The sequence below is a fragment of the Microcebus murinus genome, unplaced genomic scaffold, assembly GCF_040939455.1.
Source record: "Microcebus murinus isolate Inina unplaced genomic scaffold, M.murinus_Inina_mat1.0 scaf017_hap2_Mmur4.0, whole genome shotgun sequence".
In the NCBI taxonomy this organism is placed as follows: domain Eukaryota; kingdom Metazoa; phylum Chordata; class Mammalia; order Primates; family Cheirogaleidae; genus Microcebus; species Microcebus murinus.
Window position 1 is genome coordinate 23,044 of NW_027438963.1, and position 15,864 is coordinate 38,907.

At 62.8% G+C, this 15,864-nt stretch overlaps 4 pseudogenes; all 4 read left to right on the plus strand.

Annotated features, from left to right (window-relative positions):
* The first annotated feature begins 1,701 nt into the window (after positions 1 to 1,701).
* On the plus strand, positions 1,702 to 1,820 carry LOC142867457 (uncharacterized; annotated as a pseudogene).
* Positions 1,821 to 5,659: 3,839 nt separating this feature from the next.
* On the plus strand, positions 5,660 to 5,778 carry LOC142867468 (uncharacterized; annotated as a pseudogene).
* A 3,839-nt stretch (positions 5,779 to 9,617) lies between these two features.
* On the plus strand, positions 9,618 to 9,736 carry LOC142867479 (uncharacterized; annotated as a pseudogene).
* A 3,820-nt stretch (positions 9,737 to 13,556) lies between these two features.
* LOC142867490 (uncharacterized) lies at positions 13,557 to 13,675 on the plus strand (annotated as a pseudogene).
* Positions 13,676 to 15,864: the final 2,189 nt, after the last annotated feature.

Below are 15,864 nucleotides of genomic sequence, written 5' to 3' on the forward strand. Positions count from 1 at the left end.
TGGGAAGGGCCGTGGCCTGCAGTCGTGTTCCCCGGGGTGGCACAGCATGTGGCTTCTTCCACAGGCTGCTTGGGCTGGGCTCCCTGCACCTGGGCCTTTGGAGGACTGGCCCTGTGCTTGCCAACACTTCCTGCAGGGACCCAGAGCTGGGAGGTTGCATCTCTCAGCCCTGGGTCGGGCAGAGCCCCAGCGGGCCAGGCCCACAACCTCTCTCAGCAGGGGTCCCCCAGAAGGCTCCTTTGGGACCAGGATTCTCTTGCGGGTGACTCTTTAAGGTCTGGCCCCTGGATGGAGGGGCACCAGGAGTAGAGGAGCAGGAAGGGGAAGGGGGTGGCCATGCGAGGGGACACTTTCAGGCCAAGTCCCAGCTTCAGTCTGATCCTCCTGGGAACGCCGGGGTGGACATCACACCTCCTGGTTGCCCCGCTCTGAGACCAGGAGCCGGGCTTCGCATTCCCACAGCAGCCAGTCGTGGGCTGAGGACACCTGGGGCGTTGGGAACTCCCTGGCTTCTCCTTGGTTTAACATCTGGAGCTGCTTGTGAATTGTGCCGCCACACACACCCGAGTGCAGGTGTCTTCTGCACAGACTGCGGGCCTCGCTCTTCTGAATGCCGCTAGCTCGCGACCCACCCACGGGTGAACCTGGTCAGGGTACTTTCTCTCAGGGGCAGACTCTGATCCGGGCGGGCTACCGGTGTCTCTGTTTGCTCCTTTCTTTCTTCCACTTCGGGAAAGGCTTCCTTACTGGGTGTGGAAATCTCCTATGCCTTTCCTCGCCTATTCTGTCAGCTCTAAAATTCTCTTTCAGTTGCCACCCTCACAGATGGATTAGGAAACTCTTTGCGGTGCACTCATTAGTGAAATGACCTCAATGACGCTGGAATCCAATATCTAATCGCCGATTTTTGGCGAGTCCACACGCCAGGGTGGTTGGGGTCCAATGCAGCCCCGGCCAGGCCCAGGCCCCTTGGACTGGGCCACAGGAGGACACAGAGGAGGGTCCCGGCCCCCACGGTAGGTAGAGGTGCGGGCAGTTCTCCAAGGGCTTGGGTGTTTTCCAGAGGGAGGAGATGGAGGGGACTGATTTCTTCAGCGCCCCACAAACCACGCCACCCCACCCCACCCATGGGACACATCCCGAGAGAGAGAGACGCCCCATACACTGGCTCCCCTCCCCCGTGCGCTGTGCCCCAGCCCTGGCCCGGGGGAATAGGCGGCCGCCAGGCCACAGGGTGGGGGGCGCAGCTGAAAGGGGTTGTGGGGGAGGGCCGCCCCTGGCTGGGGTCAAAGGGCGAGTGGCCCGCCCCTCCCGCCCGTGCGCAGTCAGCAGCCCCGGCACGCTGGGGGTGGGGGGCGGGGAGGTGAAGGAGGCCAGGCAAGGAGAGGAGGGGGGCTTGAAGGTCTCCACCTTGGCGGGTCCAGCCGTGGAGGCGCATCTTGTGTGAGTGTGAGTGTGAGTGAGTGAGTGAGTGTGAGTGTGAGTGTGTGTGTATACAGAGACAGCCCCCAACCCCGGCCCGCCGCTCCCTGCCCGCCCCGCCTGTCACCCCCGTCCCTCGGAGCCCGCGGGACCCGGCCGGCGAACTCAACAGGCCCGACCCGGCGCGGGGCCTGGGGCGGGAGGAGGCGGCGGGGAAGCGCGGAGAGGCTCGGCTTCTTGAGCGGGGCAGGGGCGCCCTCCGCCGTCCACGGCCACGCCGTCCACGGCCACACCACCCCGAACGCGCCCGATCCCGTCTGGTCTCGGAAGCTAAGCAGGGTCGGGCCTGGTTAGAACTTGGATGGGAGACCGCCCGGGAATACCGGGTGCCGTAGGCTTCTTCTTTTTTTTTTTGCCTCTGGTTCTGTCACGTTTCTGGGAGTGCGGGGGCGGCCCGGGGTGGGGGGGACCCCCACCCTCGGCGCCCGCCGCGGTGCCTGGCGCCCCAGCCCGCACCGTGGGGCCTCCTCTTGTCCCGAGCCGTGACACCGCCGCCACGCGGCAGCATGCCTGGCTTCTGGACAGTCAGGTCTCAGACCAAAGGTCTGCTCTGTGGGAGCCGACACGCTGGAGGAAACCTTGAGAGTCTGAGAGGGGAGGGAGTTCCAGAAGAAGGCCAGGATGTCATTTTGAGGGAGTATGTGACCAGAACTCCTCCCGTTGCTTTTGGGGTTCTATGGGCTACACGTAGGAATCTTTGGTGGTGGCACCTGATGTTCGGGGATCCGGAGTCACACCCAGACCTGCTCCACAGGCCTCCTTTTACTTTTCTCTTCGGATTCATTTTTTTTTTTTTTTTTTGAGACAGAGTCTCGGTTTGTTGCCCAGGCTAGAGTGAGTGCCGTGGCGTCAGCCTAGCTCACAGCAACTTCAAACTCCTGGGCTCGAGTGATCCTTCTGCCTCAGCCTCCCGGGTAGCTGGGACTGCAGGCATGCGCCACCATGCCCCGCTAATTTTTTATATATATATCAGTTGGCCAATTAATTTCTTTCTATTTATAGTAGAGACGGGGTCTCGCTCTTGCTCAGGCTGGTTTTGAACTCCTGACCTTGAGCAATCCGCCCGCCTCGGCCTCCCAAGAGCTAGGATTACAGGCGTGAGCCACAGCGCCCGGCCGGATTCATTATTTTTAAAAAGTGTCTCTTATCTCTATTATTGCATTTTCTTTTCTCTCTCTTTTCAAGCAGATGATGGGAGTCCAAGTGTTAAGGTGACATGTGTTGCCCGTGCCCCCCTCCCCCCCCCCGTGTTCTTATTCATTTACCTCTCATGTTGTTCCAGCATATTGTGGGGGCACCAATGTTAAGGTCGGGTGCGTTGCCCTCTCCCAGCCTCCCCCCTCGGGTCAGAGCTTCAAGTGCGCCCATCCCCCAGTCGGTGCGTACCCACCCCATTCCTAATGGATGTGTATGCCCATCCCCTCCCCCCACCCGCCCGACACCCACCCGAAGAAGGTGATTCCTCTGTGTCCACTTAGGTGTCCATCGGTTCGTACCCATTTGCTGGTGAGCGCGAGCACGTGGTGCTCGTGTGTCCATTCTTGGGATACTTGGCTTACTGGAACGGGTTCCAGCTCTGGCCAGGAGAACCACGAGAGGTGCCCCCTCACCGCTGCTCCTCATAGCCGAATAGCACTCCGTGGTGTCCACGGGCCACATTTTACTTACCCACTCGTGGGTCGATGGGCACTCGGGTGGCTTCCAGGTCTTTGCGATTGTGACTTGTGCCCTGACACTAACCCTAACCCTTACCCAGCCCGTCTCCTCCACGGCCCCTGCCTGACTGACTCCTTCCCGCCCGGCCTGTCACCTGTCACCGTCCTCTGCCCCTGCCTGACACGCTCCTCCCCGCCCGGGCCGTCACCGTCCTCGGCCCCTGCCTGACGGGGCTCCTCCGTCGCCTGGGCCTTCCAAGGGCTTGGTGTGGACGCTGGTTCCAGGACGCCCTCCCAGGAACCCGGTAGCAGGGCGGCCGCAGCGTCTCGCGCAACCCAACCGTCCGCCGGCTGGCCGCCGTCGCTAAGTGGCCTGCGGGGGACGTGCTCCCGCTGTGCCGTGGGGGCCCAGCCTGGTGTCTTCTCTGAGGCCCCGCGGCTGCCGCTCCCCGCAAGGGGATAGCCGCGGAGGTGGGGACCGCCTCCTCATGGGGACGTACACCCAGCTCTCCACGTCGGATTCCGGGGCTCTCTGTCCTGCCAGAAGGCCCAGCTGGCCTGCGGGTCCTTAGAGTGGCAAAAACATCCGAAAACTGAGATTGAGGGTCCGGTGGGTGTCTGCACTTTTGTGCTGGGCTCCCCAGGGAGGCCCGGGGGCTGGCTGGACAACGCGGTCTGCTGGGCTGGGGGGGGGGGTTTGGAGGAGCAACTGATGCCCTTTGCACTTTGGGTAGCAAGTGTCTGAGGTGTCTCTGGGCCCTGTGCCATGTGGGGGCGGGGGCGGGGGCGGGGTGGGAGGAGGAGGAGGAGGAGGAGGAGGAGGAGGAGGAGGAGGAGGAGGAGGTGGGAAGGGCCGTGGCCTGCAGTCGTGTTCCCCGGGGTGGCACAGCATGTGGCTTCTTCCACAGGCTGCTTGGCCTGGGCTCCCTGCACCTGGGCCTTTGGAGGACTGGCCCTGTGCTTGCCAACACTTCCTGCAGGGACCCAGAGCTGGGAGGTTGCATCTCTCAGCCCTGGGTCGGGCAGAGCCCCAGCGGGCCATGCCCACAACCTCTCTCAGCAGGGGTCCCCCAGAAGGCTCCTTTGGGACCAGGATTCTCTTGCGGGTGACTCTTTAAGGTCTGGCCCCTGGATGGAGGGGCACCAGGAGTAGAGGAGCAGGAAGGGGAAGGGGGTGGCCATGCGAGGGGACACTTTCAGGCCAAGTCCCAGCTTCAGTCTGATCCTCCTGGGAACGCCGGGGTGGACATCACACCTCCTGGTTGCCCCGCTCTGAGACCAGGAGCCGGGCTTCGCATTCCCACAGCAGCCAGTCGTGGGCTGAGGACACCTGGGGCGTTGGGAACTCCCTGGCTTCTCCTTGGTTTAACATCTGGAGCTGCTTGTGAATTGTGCCGCCACACACACCCGAGTGCAGGTGTCTTCTGCACAGACTGCGGGCCTCGCTCTTCTGAATGCCGCTAGCTCGCGACCCACCCACGGGTGAACCTGGTCAGGGTACTTTCTCTCAGGGGCAGACTCTGATCCGGGCGGGCTACCGGTGTCTCTGTTTGCTCCTTTCTTTCTTCCACTTCGGGAAAGGCTTCCTTACTGGGTGTGGAAATCTCCTATGCCTTTCCTCGCCTATTCTGTCAGCTCTAAAATTCTCTTTCGGTTGCCACCCTCACAGATGGATTAGGAAACTCTTTGCGGTGCACTCATTAGTGAAATGACCTCAATGACGCTGGAATCCAATATCTAATCGCCGATTTTTGGCGAGTCCACACGCCAGGGTGGTTGGGGTCCAATGCAGCCCCGGCCAGGCCCAGGCCCCTTGGACTGGGCCACAGGAGGACACAGAGGAGGGTCCCGGCCCCCACGGTAGGTAGAGGTGCGGGCAGTTCTCCAAGGGCTTGGGTGTTTTCCAGAGGGAGGAGATGGAGGGGACTGATTTCTTCAGCGCCCCACAAACCACGCCACCCCACCCCACCCATGGGACACATCCCGAGAGAGAGAGACGCCCCATACACTGGCTCCCCTCCCCCGTGCGCTGTGCCCCAGCCCTGGCCCGGGGGAATAGGCGGCCGCCAGGCCACAGGGTGGGGGGCGCAGCTGAAAGGGGTTGTGGGGGAGGGCCGCCCCTGGCTGGGGTCAAAGGGCGAGCGCCCCGCCCCTCCCGCCCGTGCGCAGTCAGCGGCCCCGGCGCGCTGGGGGTGGGGGGCGGGGAGGTGAAGGAGGCCAGGCAAGGAGAGGAGGGGGGCTTGAAGGTCTCCACCTTGGCGGGTCCAGCCGTGGAGGCGCATCTTGTGTGAGTGTGAGTGAGTGAGTGAGTGCCTGTGAGTGTGTGTGTATACAGAGACAGCCCCCAACCCCGGCCCGCCGCTCCCTGCCCGCCCCGCCTGTCACCTTCGTCCCTCGGAGCCCGCGGGACCCGGCCGGCGAACTCAACAGGCCCGACCCGGCGCGGGGCCTGGGGCGGGAGGAGGCGGCGGGGAAGCGCGGAGAGGCTCGGCTTCTTGAGCGGGGCAGGGGCGCCCTCCGCCGTCCACGGCCACACCACCCCGAACGCGCCCGATCCCGTCTGGTCTCGGAAGCTAAGCAGGGTCGGGCCTGGTTAGAACTTGGATGGGAGACCGCCCGGGAATACCGGGTGCCGTAGGCTTCTTCTTTTTTTTTTTGCCTCTGGTTCTGTCGCGTTTCTGGGAGTGCGGGGGCGGCCCGGGGTGGGGGGGACCCCCACCCTCGGCGCCCGCCGCGGTGCCTGGCGCCCCAGCCCGCACCGTGGGGCCTCCTCTTGTCCCGAGCCGTGACACCGCCGCCACGCGGCAGCATGCCTGGCTTCTGGACAGTCAGGTCTCAGACCAAAGGTCTGCTCTGTGGGAGCCGACACGCTGGAGGAAACCTTGAGAGTCTGAGAGGGGAGGGAGTTCCAGAAGAAGGCCAGGATGTCATTTTGAGGGAGTATGTGACCAGAACTCCTCCCGTTGCTTTTGGGGTTCTATGGGCTACACGTAGGAATCTTTGGTGGTGGCACCTGATGTTCGGGGATCCGGAGTCACACCCAGACCTGCTCCACAGGCCTCCTTTTACTTTTCTCTTCGGATTCATTTTTTTTTTTTTTTTTGAGACAGAGTCTCGGTTTGTTGCCCAGGCTAGAGTGAGTGCCGTGGCGTCAGCCTAGCTCACAGCAACTTCAAACTCCTGGGCTCGAGTGATCCTTCTGCCTCAGCCTCCCGGGTAGCTGGGACTGCAGGCATGCGCCACCATGCCCCGCTAATTTTTTATATATATATCAGTTGGCCAATTAATTTCTTTCTATTTATAGTAGAGACGGGGTCTCGCTCTTGCTCAGGCTGGTTTTGAACTCCTGACCTTGAGCAATCCGCCCGCCTCGGCCTCCCAAGAGCTAGGATTACAGGCGTGAGCCACAGCGCCCGGCCGGATTCATTATTTTTAAAAAGTGTCTCTTATCTCTATTATTGCATTTTCTTTTCTCTCTCTTTTCAAGCAGATGATGGGAGTCCAAGTGTTAAGGTGACATGTGTTGCCCGTGCCCCCCTCCCCCCCCCGTGTTCTTATTCATTTACCTCTCATGTTGTTCCAGCATATTGTGGGGGCACCAATGTTAAGGTCGGGTGCGTTGCCCTCTCCCAGCCTCCCCCCTCGGGTCAGAGCTTCAAGTGCGCCCATCCCCCAGTCGGTGCGTACCCACCCCATTCCTAATGGATGTGTATGCCCATCCCCTCCCCCCACCCGCCCGACACCCACCCGAAGAAGGTGATTCCTCTGTGTCCACTTAGGTGTCCATCGGTTCGTACCCATTTGCTGGTGAGCGCGAGCACGTGGTGCTCGTGTGTCCATTCTTGGGATACTTGGCTTACTGGAACGGGTTCCAGCTCTGGCCAGGAGAACCACGAGAGGTGCCCCCTCACCGCTGCTCCTCATAGCCGAATAGCACTCCGTGGTGTCCACGGGCCACATTTTACTTACCCACTCGTGGGTCGATGGGCACTCGGGTGGCTTCCAGGTCTTTGCGATTGTGACTTGTGCCCTGACACTAACCCTAACCCTTACCCAGCCCGTCTCCTCCACGGCCCCTGCCTGACTGACTCCTTCCCGCCCGGCCTGTCACCTGTCACCGTCCTCTGCCCCTGCCTGACACGCTCCTCCCCGCCCGGGCCGTCACCGTCCTCGGCCCCTGCCTGACGGGGCTCCTCCGTCGCCTGGGCCTTCCAAGGGCTTGGTGTGGACGCTGGTTCCAGGACGCCCTCCCAGGAACCCGGTAGCAGGGCGGCCGCAGCGTCTCGCGCAACCCAACCGTCCGCCGGCTGGCCGCCGTCGCTAAGTGGCCTGCGGGGGACGTGCTCCCGCTGTGCCGTGGGGGCCCAGCCTGGTGTCTTCTCTGAGGCCCCGCGGCTGCCGCTCCCCGCAAGGGGATAGCCGCGGAGGTGGGGACCGCCTCCTCATGGGGACGTACACCCAGCTCTCCACGTCGGATTCCGGGGCTCTCTGTCCTGCCAGAAGGCCCAGCTGGCCTGCGGGTCCTTAGAGTGGCAAAAACATCCGAAAACTGAGATTGAGGGTCCGGTGGGTGTCTGCACTTTTGTGCTGGGCTCCCCAGGGAGGCCCGGGGGCTGGCTGGACAACGCGGTCTGCTGGGCTGGGGGGGGGGGTTTGGAGGAGCAACTGATGCCCTTTGCACTTTGGGTAGCAAGTGTCTGAGGTGTCTCTGGGCCCTGTGCCATGTGGGGGCGGGGGCGGGGGCGGGGTGGGAGGAGGAGGAGGAGGAGGAGGAGGAGGAGGAGGAGGAGGAGGTGGGAAGGGCCGTGGCCTGCAGTCGTGTTCCCCGGGGTGGCACAGCATGTGGCTTCTTCCACAGGCTGCTTGGGCTGGGCTCCCTGCACCTGGGCCTTTGGAGGACTGGCCCTGTGCTTGCCAACACTTCCTGCAGGGACCCAGAGCTGGGAGGTTGCATCTCTCAGCCCTGGGTCGGGCAGAGCCCCAGCGGGCCAGGCCCACAACCTCTCTCAGCAGGGGTCCCCCAGAAGGCTCCTTTGGGACCAGGATTCTCTTGCGGGTGACTCTTTAAGGTCTGGCCCCTGGATGGAGGGGCACCAGGAGTAGAGGAGCAGGAAGGGGAAGGGGGTGGCCATGCGAGGGGACACTTTCAGGCCAAGTCCCAGCTTCAGTCTGATCCTCCTGGGAACGCCGGGGTGGACATCACACCTCCTGGTTGCCCCGCTCTGAGACCAGGAGCCGGGCTTCGCATTCCCACAGCAGCCAGTCGTGGGCTGAGGACACCTGGGGCGTTGGGAACTCCCTGGCTTCTCCTTGGTTTAACATCTGGAGCTGCTTGTGAATTGTGCCGCCACACACACCCGAGTGCAGGTGTCTTCTGCACAGACTGCGGGCCTCGCTCTTCTGAATGCCGCTAGCTCGCGACCCACCCACGGGTGAACCTGGTCAGGGTACTTTCTCTCAGGGGCAGACTCTGATCCGGGCGGGCTACCGGTGTCTCTGTTTGCTCCTTTCTTTCTTCCACTTCGGGAAAGGCTTCCTTACTGGGTGTGGAAATCTCCTATGCCTTTCCTCGCCTATTCTGTCAGCTCTAAAATTCTCTTTCGGTTGCCACCCTCACAGATGGATTAGGAAACTCTTTGCGGTGCACTCATTAGTGAAATGACCTCAATGACGCTGGAATCCAATATCTAATCGCCGATTTTTGGCGAGTCCACACGCCAGGGTGGTTGGGGTCCAATGCAGCCCCGGCCAGGCCCAGGCCCCTTGGACTGGGCCACAGGAGGACACAGAGGAGGGTCCCGGCCCCCACGGTAGGTAGAGGTGCGGGCAGTTCTCCAAGGGCTTGGGTGTTTTCCAGAGGGAGGAGATGGAGGGGACTGATTTCTTCAGCGCCCCACAAACCACGCCACCCCACCCCACCCATGGGACACATCCCGAGAGAGAGAGACGCCCCATACACTGGCTCCCCTCCCCCGTGCGCTGTGCCCCAGCCCTGGCCCGGGGGAATAGGCGGCCGCCAGGCCACAGGGTGGGGGGCGCAGCTGAAAGGGGTTGTGGGGGAGGGCCGCCCCTGGCTGGGGTCAAAGGGCGAGCGCCCCGCCCCTCCCGCCCGTGCGCAGTCAGCGGCCCCGGCGCGCTGGGGGTGGGGGGCGGGGAGGTGAAGGAGGCCAGGCGAGGAGAGGAGGGGGGCTTGAAGGTCTCCACCTTGGCGGGTCCAGCCGTGGAGGCGCATCTTGTGTGAGTGTGAGTGTGAGTGAGTGAGTGAGTGTGAGTGTGAGTGTGTGTGTATACAGAGACAGCCCCCAACCCCGGCCCGCCGCTCCCTGCCCGCCCCGCCTGTCACCCCCGTCCCTCGGAGCCCGCGGGACCCGGCCGGCGAACTCAACAGGCCCGACCCGGCGCGGGGCCTGGGGCGGGAGGAGGCGGCGGGGAAGCGCGGAGAGGCTCGGCTTCTTGAGCGGGGCAGGGGCGCCCTCCGCCGTCCACGGCCACACCACCCCGAACGCGCCCGATCCCGTCTGGTCTCGGAAGCTAAGCAGGGTCGGGCCTGGTTAGAACTTGGATGGGAGACCGCCCGGGAATACCGGGTGCCGTAGGCTTCTTCTTTTTTTTTTTTGCCTCTGGTTCTGTCGCGTTTCTGGGAGTGCGGGGGCGGCCCGGGGTGGGGGGGACCCCCACCCTCGGCGCCCGCCGCGGTGCCTGGCGCCCCAGCCCGCACCGTGGGGCCTCCTCTTGTCCCGAGCCGTGACACCGCCGCCACGCGGCAGCATGCCTGGCTTCTGGACAGTCAGGTCTCAGACCAAAGGTCTGCTCTGTGGGAGCCGACACGCTGGAGGAAACCTTGAGAGTCTGAGAGGGGAGGGAGTTCCAGAAGAAGGCCAGGATGTCATTTTGAGGGAGTATGTGACCAGAACTCCTCCCGTTGCTTTTGGGGTTCTATGGGCTACACGTAGGAATCTTTGGTGGTGGCACCTGATGTTCGGGGATCCGGAGTCACACCCAGACCTGCTCCACAGGCCTCCTTTTACTTTTCTCTTCGGATTCATTTTTTTTTTTTTTTTTGAGACAGAGTCTCGGTTTGTTGCCCAGGCTAGAGTGAGTGCCGTGGCGTCAGCCTAGCTCACAGCAACTTCAAACTCCTGGGCTCGAGTGATCCTTCTGCCTCAGCCTCCCGGGTAGCTGGGACTGCAGGCATGCGCCACCATGCCCCGCTAATTTTTTATATATATATCAGTTGGCCAATTAATTTCTTTCTATTTATAGTAGAGACGGGGTCTCGCTCTTGCTCAGGCTGGTTTTGAACTCCTGACCTTGAGCAATCCGCCCGCCTCGGCCTCCCAAGAGCTAGGATTACAGGCGTGAGCCACAGCGCCCGGCCGGATTCATTATTTTTAAAAAGTGTCTCTTATCTCTATTATTGCATTTTCTTTTCTCTCTCTTTTCAAGCAGATGATGGGAGTCCAAGTGTTAAGGTGACATGTGTTGCCCGTGCCCCCCTCCCCCCCCCCGTGTTCTTATTCATTTACCTCTCATGTTGTTCCAGCATATTGTGGGGGCACCAATGTTAAGGTCGGGTGCGTTGCCCTCTCCCAGCCTCCCCCCTCGGGTCAGAGCTTCAAGTGCGCCCATCCCCCAGTCGGTGCGTACCCACCCCATTCCTAATGGATGTGTATGCCCATCCCCTCCCCCCACCCGCCCGACACCCACCCGAAGAAGGTGATTCCTCTGTGTCCACTTAGGTGTCCATCGGTTCGTACCCATTTGCTGGTGAGCGCGAGCACGTGGTGCTCGTGTGTCCATTCTTGGGATACTTGGCTTACTGGAACGGGTTCCAGCTCTGGCCAGGAGAACCACGAGAGGTGCCCCCTCACCGCTGCTCCTCATAGCCGAATAGCACTCCGTGGTGTCCACGGGCCACATTTTACTTACCCACTCGTGGGTCGATGGGCACTCGGGTGGCTTCCAGGTCTTTGCGATTGTGACTTGTGCCCTGACACTAACCCTAACCCTTACCCAGCCCGTCTCCTCCACGGCCCCTGCCTGACTGACTCCTTCCCGCCCGGCCTGTCACCTGTCACCGTCCTCTGCCCCTGCCTGACACGCTCCTCCCCGCCCGGGCCGTCACCGTCCTCGGCCCCTGCCTGACGGGGCTCCTCCGTCGCCTGGGCCTTCCAAGGGCTTGGTGTGGACGCTGGTTCCAGGACGCCCTCCCAGGAACCCGGTAGCAGGGCGGCCGCAGCGTCTCGCGCAACCCAACCATCCGCCGGCTGGCCGCCGTCGCTAAGTGGCCTGCGGGGGACGTGCTCCCGCTGTGCCGTGGGGGCCCAGCCTGGTGTCTTCTCTGAGGCCCCGCGGCTGCCGCTCCCCGCAAGGGGATAGCCGCGGAGGTGGGGACCGCCTCCTCATGGGGACGTACACCCAGCTCTCCACGTCGGATTCCGGGGCTCTCTGTCCTGCCAGAAGGCCCAGCTGGCCTGCGGGTCCTTAGAGTGGCAAAAACATCCGAAAACTGAGATTGAGGGTCCGGTGGGTGTCTGCACTTTTGTGCTGGGCTCCCCAGGGAGGCCCGGGGGCTGGCTGGACAACGCGGTCTGCTGGGCTGGGGGGGGGGTTTGGAGGAGCAACTGATGCCCTTTGCACTTTGGGTAGCAAGTGTCTGAGGTGTCTCTGGGCCCTGTGCCATGTGGGGGCGGGGGCGGGGGCGGGGTGGGAGGAGGAGGAGGAGGAGGAGGAGGAGGAGGTGGGAAGGGCCGTGGCCTGCAGTCGTGTTCCCCGGGGTGGCACAGCATGTGGCTTCTTCCACAGGCTGCTTGTCCTGGGCTCCCTGCACCTGGGCCTTTGGAGGACTGGCCCTGTGCTTGCCAACACTTCCTGCAGGGACCCAGAGCTGGGAGGTTGCATCTCTCAGCCCTGGGTCGGGCAGAGCCCCAGCGGGCCAGGCCCACAACCTCTCTCAGCAGGGGTCCCCCAGAAGGCTCCTTTGGGACCAGGATTCTCTTGCGGGTGACTCTTTAAGGTCTGGCCCCTGGATGGAGGGGCACCAGGAGTAGAGGAGCAGGAAGGGGAAGGGGGTGGCCATGCGAGGGGACACTTTCAGGCCAAGTCCCAGCTTCAGTCTGATCCTCCTGGGAACGCCGGGGTGGACATCACACCTCCTGGTTGCCCCGCTCTGAGACCAGGAGCCGGGCTTCGCATTCCCACAGCAGCCAGTCGTGGGCTGAGGACACCTGGGGCGTTGGGAACTCCCTGGCTTCTCCTTGGTTTAACATCTGGAGCTGCTTGTGAATTGTGCCGCCACACACACCCGAGTGCAGGTGTCTTCTGCACAGACTGCGGGCCTCGCTCTTCTGAATGCCGCTAGCTCGCGACCCACCCACGGGTGAACCTGGTCAGGGTACTTTCTCTCAGGGGCAGACTCTGATCCGGGCGGGCTACCGGTGTCTCTGTTTGCTCCTTTCTTTCTTCCACTTCGGGAAAGGCTTCCTTACTGGGTGTGGAAATCTCCTATGCCTTTCCTCGCCTATTCTGTCAGCTCTAAAATTCTCTTTCGGTTGCCACCCTCACAGATGGATTAGGAAACTCTTTGCGGTGCACTCATTAGTGAAATGACCTCAATGACGCTGGAATCCAATATCTAATCGCCGATTTTTGGCGAGTCCACACGCCAGGGTGGTTGGGGTCCAATGCAGCCCCGGCCAGGCCCAGGCCCCTTGGACTGGGCCACAGGAGGACACAGAGGAGGGTCCCGGCCCCCACGGTAGGTAGAGGTGCGGGCAGTTCTCCAAGGGCTTGGGTGTTTTCCAGAGGGAGGAGATGGAGGGGACTGATTTCTTCAGCGCCCCACAAACCACGCCACCCCACCCCACCCATGGGACACATCCCGAGAGAGAGAGACGCCCCATACACTGGCTCCCCTCCCCCGTGCGCTGTGCCCCAGCCCTGGCCCGGGGGAATAGGCGGCCGCCAGGCCACAGGGTGGGGGGCGCAGCTGAAAGGGGTTGTGGGGGAGGGCCGCCCCTGGCTGGGGTCAAAGGGCGAGCGCCCCGCCCCTCCCGCCCGTGCGCAGTCAGCGGCCCCGGCGCGCTGGGGGTGGGGGGCGGGGAGGTGAAGGAGGCCAGGCAAGGAGAGGAGGGGGGCTTGAAGGTCTCCACCTTGGCGGGTCCAGCCGTGGAGGCGCATCTTGTGTGAGTGTGAGTGAGTGAGTGAGTGCGTGTGAGTGTGTGTGTATACAGAGACAGCCCCCAACCCCGGCCCGCCGCTCCCTGCCCGCCCCGCCTGTCACCCCCGTCCCTCGGAGCCCGCGGGACCCGGCCGGCGAACTCAACAGGCCCGACCCGGCGCGGGGCCTGGGGCGGGAGGAGGCGGCGGGGAAGCGCAGAGAGGCTCGGCTTCTTGAGCGGGGCAGGGGCGCCCTCCGCCGTCCACGGCCACACCACCCCGAACGCGCCCGATCCCGTCTGGTCTCGGAAGCTAAGCAGGGTCGGGCCTGGTTAGAACTTGGATGGGAGACCGCCCGGGAATACCGGGTGCCGTAGGCTTCTTCTTTTTTTTTTTGCCTCTGGTTCTGTCGCGTTTCTGGGAGTGCGGGGGCGGCCCGGGGTGGGGGGACCCCCACCCTCGGCGCCCGCCGCGGTGCCTGGCGCCCCAGCCCGCACCGTGGGGCCTCCTCTTGTCCCGAGCCGTGACACCGCCGCCACGCGGCAGCATGCCTGGCTTCTGGACAGTCAGGTCTCAGACCAAAGGTCTGCTCTGTGGGAGCCGACACGCTGGAGGAAACCTTGAGAGTCTGAGAGGGGAGGGAGTTCCAGAAGAAGGCCAGGATGTCATTTTGAGGGAGTATGTGACCAGAACTCCTCCCGTTGCTTTTGGGGTTCTATGGGCTACACGTAGGAATCTTTGGTGGTGGCACCTGATGTTCGGGGATCCGGAGTCACACCCAGACCTGCTCCACAGGCCTCCTTTTACTTTTCTCTTCGGATTCATTTTTTTTTTTTTTTTTGAGACAGAGTCTCGGTTTGTTGCCCAGGCTAGAGTGAGTGCCGTGGCGTCAGCCTAGCTCACAGCAACTTCAAACTCCTGGGCTCGAGTGATCCTTCTGCCTCAGCCTCCCGGGTAGCTGGGACTGCAGGCATGCGCCACCATGCCCCGCTAATTTTTTATATATATATCAGTTGGCCAATTAATTTCTTTCTATTTATAGTAGAGACGGGGTCTCGCTCTTGCTCAGGCTGGTTTTGAACTCCTGACCTTGAGCAATCCGCCCGCCTCGGCCTCCCAAGAGCTAGGATTACAGGCGTGAGCCACAGCGCCCGGCCGGATTCATTATTTTTAAAAAGTGTCTCTTATCTCTATTATTGCATTTTCTTTTCTCTCTCTTTTCAAGCAGATGATGGGAGTCCAAGTGTTAAGGTGACATGTGTTGCCCGTGCCCCCCTCCCCCCCCCCGTGTTCTTATTCATTTACCTCTCATGTTGTTCCAGCATATTGTGGGGGCACCAATGTTAAGGTCGGGTGCGTTGCCCTCTCCCAGCCTCCCCCCTCGGGTCAGAGCTTCAAGTGCGCCCATCCCCCAGTCGGTGCGTACCCACCCCATTCCTAATGGATGTGTATGCCCATCCCCTCCCCCCACCCGCCCGACACCCACCCGAAGAAGGTGATTCCTCTGTGTCCACTTAGGTGTCCATCGGTTCGTACCCATTTGCTGGTGAGCGCGAGCACGTGGTGCTCGTGTGTCCATTCTTGGGATACTTGGCTTACTGGAACGGGTTCCAGCTCTGGCCAGGAGAACCACGAGAGGTGCCCCCTCACCGCTGCTCCTCATAGCCGAATAGCACTCCGTGGTGTCCACGGGCCACATTTTACTTACCCACTCGTGGGTCGATGGGCACTCGGGTGGCTTCCAGGTCTTTGCGATTGTGACTTGTGCCCTGACACTAACCCTAACCCTTACCCAGCCCGTCTCCTCCACGGCCCCTGCCTGACTGACTCCTTCCCGCCCGGCCTGTCACCTGTCACCGTCCTCTGCCCCTGCCTGACACGCTCCTCCCCGCCCGGGCCGTCACCGTCCTCGGCCCCTGCCTGACGGGGCTCCTCCGTCGCCTGGGCCTTCCAAGGGCTTGGTGTGGACGCTGGTTCCAGGACGCCCTCCCAGGAACCCGGTAGCAGGGCGGCCGCAGCGTCTCGCGCAACCCAACCATCCGCCGGCTGGCCGCCGTCGCTAAGTGGCCTGCGGGGGACGTGCTCCCGCTGTGCCGTGGGGGCCCAGCCTGGTGTCTTCTCTGAGGCCCCGCGGCTGCCGCTCCCCGCAAGGGGATAGCCGCGGAGGTGGGGACCGCCTCCTCATGGGGACGTACACCCAGCTCTCCACGTCGGATTCCGGGGCTCTCTGTCCTGCCAGAAGGCCCAGCTGGCCTGCGGGTCCTTAGAGTGGCAAAAACATCCGAAAACTGAGATTGAGGGTCCGGTGGGTGTCTGCACTTTTGTGCTGGGCTCCCCAGGGAGGCCCGGGGGCTGGCTGGACAACGCGGTCTGCTGGGCTGGGGGGGGGTTTGGAGGAGCAACTGATGCCCTTTGCACTTTGGGTAGCAAGTGTCTGAGGTGTCTCTGGGCCCTGTGCCATGTGGGGGCGGGGGCGGGGGCGGGGTGGGAGGAGGAGGAGGAGGAGGAGGAGGTGGGAAGGGCCGTGGCCTGCAGTCGTGTTCCCCGGGGTGGCACAGCATGTGGCTTC